Source organism: Rutidosis leptorrhynchoides, chromosome 6, assembly GCF_046630445.1.
Source record: "Rutidosis leptorrhynchoides isolate AG116_Rl617_1_P2 chromosome 6, CSIRO_AGI_Rlap_v1, whole genome shotgun sequence".
NCBI lineage: Eukaryota > Viridiplantae > Streptophyta > Magnoliopsida > Asterales > Asteraceae > Rutidosis > Rutidosis leptorrhynchoides.
The window spans coordinates 397,009,973-397,016,939 of NC_092338.1; positions in this window are offsets into that span (position 1 = coordinate 397,009,973).

Here is a 6,967-nt window from a genome sequence, read left to right on the forward strand (position 1 = left end):
ATGATGATTCTAAAGAAAAATCAACGGCGGTAATATTTACTAGATGTCTTGATCTAGTTACAGGTGGTGAACGTACAAAAGGTGGTGAACGTCTTGCTCTGTGCATTCACTGAATATCCTATTAGTTTTTAAAAGGAAAGAAAAATTATATAAGTTATCCAATTAATAGACTTTTCTGATTTTGCCCACATTTCGAATAGCCAAAAGATGCAGCAGAGGGGCAGGATTCGTTTGGTCTCAATATAATTGAGGACTGTTTGGCTCCAATAACCCGGTCCAAGTACAAATCCAACTATTACTACGAACCAGAAAATTTTGATGTCTATCAATTTAACCACTTAAAATAAATTTTCGTAATTTTAAGAAATTTAGATAAGAAGTAGAGAAAATTCTAAGTCCTAAAAACTAGAATAGCGAGAAATAAGAAAGAAAAAGAGCGCGTCGAAAAAGAAAAGGGTTGAAAAATAAAAGGCGTCGAAAAATAAGAAATAATAAAAAAAATGACTTATAGAACTTAAAAACACTCGACTAACCCAACCTTATTACTATCACTAACTTAAAATTATAATCGCAAATTGAGATTACTAATTGGAGTGATAATTGATACATAGGTAAAAGGCGTCGAAAAATAAAAATAAGAAAGTAGCGCGTTGAAACTTAAAAAGGAACTAAAAACTAAAAACTAAAAGTTGCGTATAAAAATATTAAAGCTTACAAGTAAAACTATATCCCAAATGGCAATATCTTAAAAAGGAACTAAAACTTAAAAAGGCGTCGCAAAATTCTAAAGCACCTAAATTTTAGTCTAAAGAAAAAAAGCACTTAAGGGATTTTACGGCAAAGCCTAAAATTCTAGATATAAAAATAACTATGGCAAAAATTATATCTTAAAACTAAATACGAGCAAAAAATACAAAAGTTACGCTAAAACAATTAAAAAGGGACAAAATATAAAAATATACTAAAAGTTGTAAAAATTACAATTTTTATAAAAATATTATTTTTATATTATTTATTTTATAAAACTATTAAGTTTATATAAATTAATTAACTAATTAAAATTAAATAATACAAAATAATAAAATTAAAACTAAATATTATAATAATAATAACCTAATTAGGGTTAAAGTAATAATAATATAAATAAACCCCGTAATAAATGCGGAATTAGGGTTGCAGTTGGCGTGTCAGACACTCTCATGCGATCGCATGAGATTTTGCCTTCGGGCTCATGCGATCGCATGAGCTGAGGTTTTGGGCCAGGTTACGGGCTGCTACAGTAGCAGGCCGAATGTTTTATTATTTTTTTTATTTTGCTGTATTTATTTTTTCTGTTTTAAATATTTATATAATATATTTTTATAAATTAAATAAAACTTATATTTTTATAAAATAAATATAAAGAAACTTTTATAGAACTTAAATATTTAACAAACTCTTAAAAATATTTATATTTTTGTTTTCTTTTTATATTTTCGAATATATTAAAACGTATTTTTTACAAAAGCGTATTTTTTTTATAAAAGTAAACTAAAATTAAATTTTTTTTTTTTAGCGTTGCGCTTCCGGCTTTTAAGCTAGATGTTCCCCGGCAGCGGCGCCAAAAATACTTGATGTTATGCGAGGTGTATATGAAATATCTTATATTTTACTAGGAAATACTATTAAATACGATACGATTTTACACAAGATATTTATTTATTTAGAGAATGGATATACTTAAACCTTGCTACAACACTTATAGGCAGTGTACCTAATCGTACAGTAGTGTAGTTTTTAGTAAGTCCGGTTCGGTCCACAGGGAATCTTTTAAAAAAAGCTTAACGCTATATTAGTTTTATTTTATAAAAATACAAATATATATATAAGTAATATTATTATTATAAAGGGGGTTTTTACCGTTTAATGACCGGTTTGTCGATTTTAAAAACTTTAGTCGCAATTAAAACCTGATGTAAAATAATAAAAATAAATATAACTTAATTTAAAGCGTAAAGTAAATAACAATAATGAAATTGCGATAAATAAAAGTGCGATAAAATAAAATTGCGATAATTAAAAAGTACGATAATTAAAAGTGCAATTAAATACAATAACAATAAATAAAAGTGCGATAATTAGAAGTGCAATTAAATATAAAATAAAGGAAATTAAATATGAAATAAAATAATTATGCTTATTTAAACTTCCGTAATCATGATGTTTGACGTGTTGATTTTAGTTTTATGCCCATGGGTTAATTGTCCTTTGTCCTAGATTATTTAATATGTCCGTCTGATTTTTGTCCATAACAGTCCATCAGTCATAAATATAAAGTGCGAGTGTCCTCGTCAAATTATCCTTATACCCGAAGTTAAATATTCCAACTAATTGGGGACTTAAACTGTAACATGATTTTAATACTTTGTTAACAATTATGCCAAGTGTCGTTGTACATAATTTCACCCCTGTTTTAATAATTCTAGTGACTATTAATCCATTCCCGTGTCCGGTTTAATGAACGATTATTCGTACATATAAATACCCCGCCCATCGTGTCCGATCGAGTGTATATGGTTATTTATAGGGACGTCCAATTGTAAATCTTTATATTAAAATTAACAAATTATCATTTAGTTAAACAAATATAAAGCCCATTAATAGCCCATAGTCTAATTTCCACAAGTGTCGTTCTTTTGTCCAAACCCCAATTATAGTACAAAGCCTAATTACCCAATTTTAGTAATTAGCCCAACATCATGATTACTTCATTTTAAATAAGCATAATAATAACTTAGCTACGAGACATTAAATTAAAAAGGTTGAACATAACTTACAATGATTAAAAATAGCGTAGCGTTACACGGACAGAATTTCGACTTACACCCTTACAACATTCACTAACATACCCTTATTATTAGGATTTAAAATTAAAATTAAAATAAAAAAAAAAAAAAAATATATATATATATATATATATATATATATATATATATATATATATATATATATATATATATATATATTACGTATATATTGAGAGAGAGAGATAGATATATTGATTTTATTACGTTCACCAAATTGCGAATTTATAGGCCTGTGAACTGAAAAAGGAGCTCATGCGATCGTATGAGCTTTGCTCTTCAAGGCCATGCGATCGCATGGCCAGCTGGGGAGGCTCACATTTAGTTGTTTTCTTCTGCCGACGGTTTTATAATATAATATAATATATATATTAATTTTAAGAATTAATTATATATTATATTATGTTCATGTGCATAGTTGACTTGTTATTTTTAGTCCGTTGCGTCGAGGGTTGAGAGTTGACTCTGGTCCCGGTTCCGGTTTTTCGAACGTCCTTGCGTACAATTTAATATCTTGTACTTTGCGTTTTGAATCTTGTACTCTTGTAATTTTGAGACGTTTCTTATCAATAATTGGAACCTCTTTGATTGTATTTTGTTCTTTTGAGCTTTTTGGTCGTTTGCGTCTTTAATTCGTCGAATCTGTCTTTTGTCTTCACCTTTTATTATTTAAACGAATATCACTTGTAAATAGAACAATTGCAACTAAAAGCTTGTCTTTCTTGAGGGATAATGCTATGAAATATATGTTCGTTTTTAGCATTATCAGTGGTCATGGCTAACAATAAAAATGTTTTCATGACGAATATGAGTTGATAAATAAAGTTTTATCACCATTGAGTAATGAGGATAAAACAATTCGACTATTCGAAGCGTACGAATGAAGCTATCACTAAATAGTGAAATGAAGAAGTAAAATTTTCGTCATAACTTTTGACATAGTCATGGTGGAATTTAGAAAACAAGATGCATCTTAACTTTTGACGTTGTCTTGGTTAAATTTTAAAAAAAAATGCGTCTTTAACCTTTGACGTGGTCACGTTTGAATTTCGGAATTCAAGAGATTTAAAGGAAATCTTCGGAATCTAAAAGATTTGATTCTTCGGCGAGTAAGGAAATTAAGATCTCTATAATTAAATGTGATGATCTGTATCGATTGCTTCGTCTGGTATCTCCACTATAAGTGAACTTCTTCCGTTCCCTTATTTTCGTCATTCCTATACTTTCATTCTTAATTCTTACTTCTAAAAGGTTGAAAAAATGCTTTTCTACTCCTTGATATATTCTTAATTATCATTTCTATCATCCTTCTTTTTAATCTTCCACCAGAAGAGTCTGGTTACTTCTACTATTACCTTGGGGTGATACTATTCTTAATTCTACCGTGTCTTTATTTTACCATTCTTATTAATACCCACGGTTTGGAACTTCCGTGTTGTTATTGGGCTTAATATTTTCTCTTATATTTTGGAGCTCTTTGCCTTGTTATTATCCTCCCGACCTCTAGTAAAGCGAGTAACGGTCCAGAATTCATAAGTATGGAATTTCGGATAAACATCATGTTTTAAATAAGAAAGAATGTATTAGCACGATTTGATTTGTCAAATTACCAGAATCACTGAGAATAGAACTATCAAGAATATGTTCTCTTGATATGTTCAAAAGTTAATCAGAATGAAAGAGTTATCTAATATGACACATGATGACGTTATAATCTGTGAATCATCATGTTCCATTTAGAAACTCAGCATGACTTACTGTAATATAATCACGTTGATCAAGTGTCATTATATTATACTAACTCATGCATCATTTCCCAACATTACTTCAATAACATTCATATTTTAAGCTCTAAAGTTTACAGAATATAGAAACTAACAGTTTCTATATGATGTAACACTGATAGCACGAAGAGATTAATGATTTCAGATAAGAATAGTTATGAAAATATCTTCATAAATATAGAGGATATTTATAATGAAAGATACGGTGATATCTTGGAATTTCTAATATCGAAGGATGGTGAAGAAAATTTTTCCGCAAGATTTTAACATGACTTCGGAGCAAAATATTCTCTAAAGATTTCAACGGATCCATAATTACCTGGATTCTTTGAATATAGGGTTTGGTCCTTGTATTTGTCCTTGGTCTCCTTCATGGTTAACTCAATCCATTTTTGAGTACAAAATTTTCTATCGAGCGTTCCCATCACTCCATTCTTTGTCATCAACCTCTTGGCCGTTTATGCCATCTAAAATTTTACTATTTTTTCTGCATTTAATGCAGCCATATCTGAATCGTCGGTTATCAATCTGAGGTGTTTTCAGGAGAATTATGTTTTTAGATGATTAAACGTTGATGGTAATATGGTGGAATATAAAAGGTTCTTTAGTAACAATAAATGAGTACGCATATATTTCAAGGTTATAATAAGATTAATTCGAATGAAAAGTCGAAGTTGACTTGTTGAAGCTGTGAAAAATTTGGCTAATTTGGAAAGAAGTTGAAAAGTTATTTTCGGTAATAACAATTAGGAGCTAGCACAGATACGTGTTAAACGTTTACTCAGGTTCCAAGTGTTTTCAGGTGCATAACTATATGCATCAATCTCTTCTTCCGTAGATGAAGTACGGTTGGTTCATTCTCCCGATTAAGGTGTTTTCAAGAATCATGAAGAGTTTGAACGCAGATTGTAATCGTCAAGATACAAATGAGGTTTAAGATGGAATCAAGTGGCAAACTTGAAGAATTGTTTAGTTTCATATGTTATAATCAATATTTTAATCCATTTTAATTGTCCAATGTTATTAGTCCACAGTCGATAGTCCACAATTAATAGTCCAATAATTTATATATAGTTTAATATATAATATTCGAATTAATTAATACATATCGTGACCCGTGTACATGTCTCAGACTCGATCACAACTCAAAGTATATATATTATTTGAGAATCAACCTCAACCCTGTATACAGAACTCGATCATTACTGCATATAGAGTGTCTATGGTGATTCCAAATAATATATATAGATGTGTCGATATGATATGTCAAAACCTTGTATACGTGTCCCGATATTTAAAGTGCGTAAAAATAAATAACAGAAATTAAATGACGATAAATAAAGTGCGTAAAGTAAATAACAGAAATTAAATAGCGATAAATAAAATTGCGAGAATGTAAATTGCGATAATTAAATTGCGATAAATAAAATGTAATCAGTTAGCTAGGAACAATTAGCTAGGAACAGTTAGCGTGGATTCTTAACAAAATTTCTTATAGTTAATTTGTTTGTTTCTAACAAATTTTATTTTGTCAAATGTTTTCTTCATTATGCCACTTGTTGGATTTCTGATAAATCAAAATCCCAATATGAAATTTGATGAATATGGTTATTCTGTGGTGAACGAATTTGTATATCGGTGGATGTAAGTAGGGTAGTAAACGACTGTTGAATCAGCTTTGAAGAATGTACAGTGTAACTTATTAATGTGAATCTTAAATATTCCTCGGGTATTACCTACCCGTTAAAATATTTTCATCATTAACAGTTTGTACAAAAGGATTTTTAATTACAATCTTTATGAAAATATATATACATATACATTTTCTTCAGATATAATCATAGATTTAATGAGTTAATATAATATTAAACTCGTTTGATTTACCGTTGAAACAAGAATATATAATCTCTAAAATATTAGAGATTACATAATCGCTATATCGAACGAAGATAAATGATGTAGAACGTCATGTAGAACGATGATTATTCTCGAGGTACAGAATGAGATGTCGAAGCTGGTGACGCGGATGTTGTTGTTGGTGGTACTAGTGCTGTTGGTGCTGAGGCTGGTGATGTTACTGGTGTTAGTGATATTGCTGGTGCTTGCAAATTGTGTACCGTGATCTCTAAAGTCAACACTCGAGCTCGGAGTTCTTTAACTTCTTCTACTAACCCTGGTTGGTTATCAGTGTGAGGTAGAGGTCGGATATCTTCTCTAGTTCCGTTAATGGTAGCCTCAAGATGAAAAAATCCTTGCAAAAAGGGTATAAATGGTGTTGCGAACAGGTTCGCCGGTGAGCGGGTCGAGTACTCCAAGGTTAGGTGGTAGATTCGGTTCATG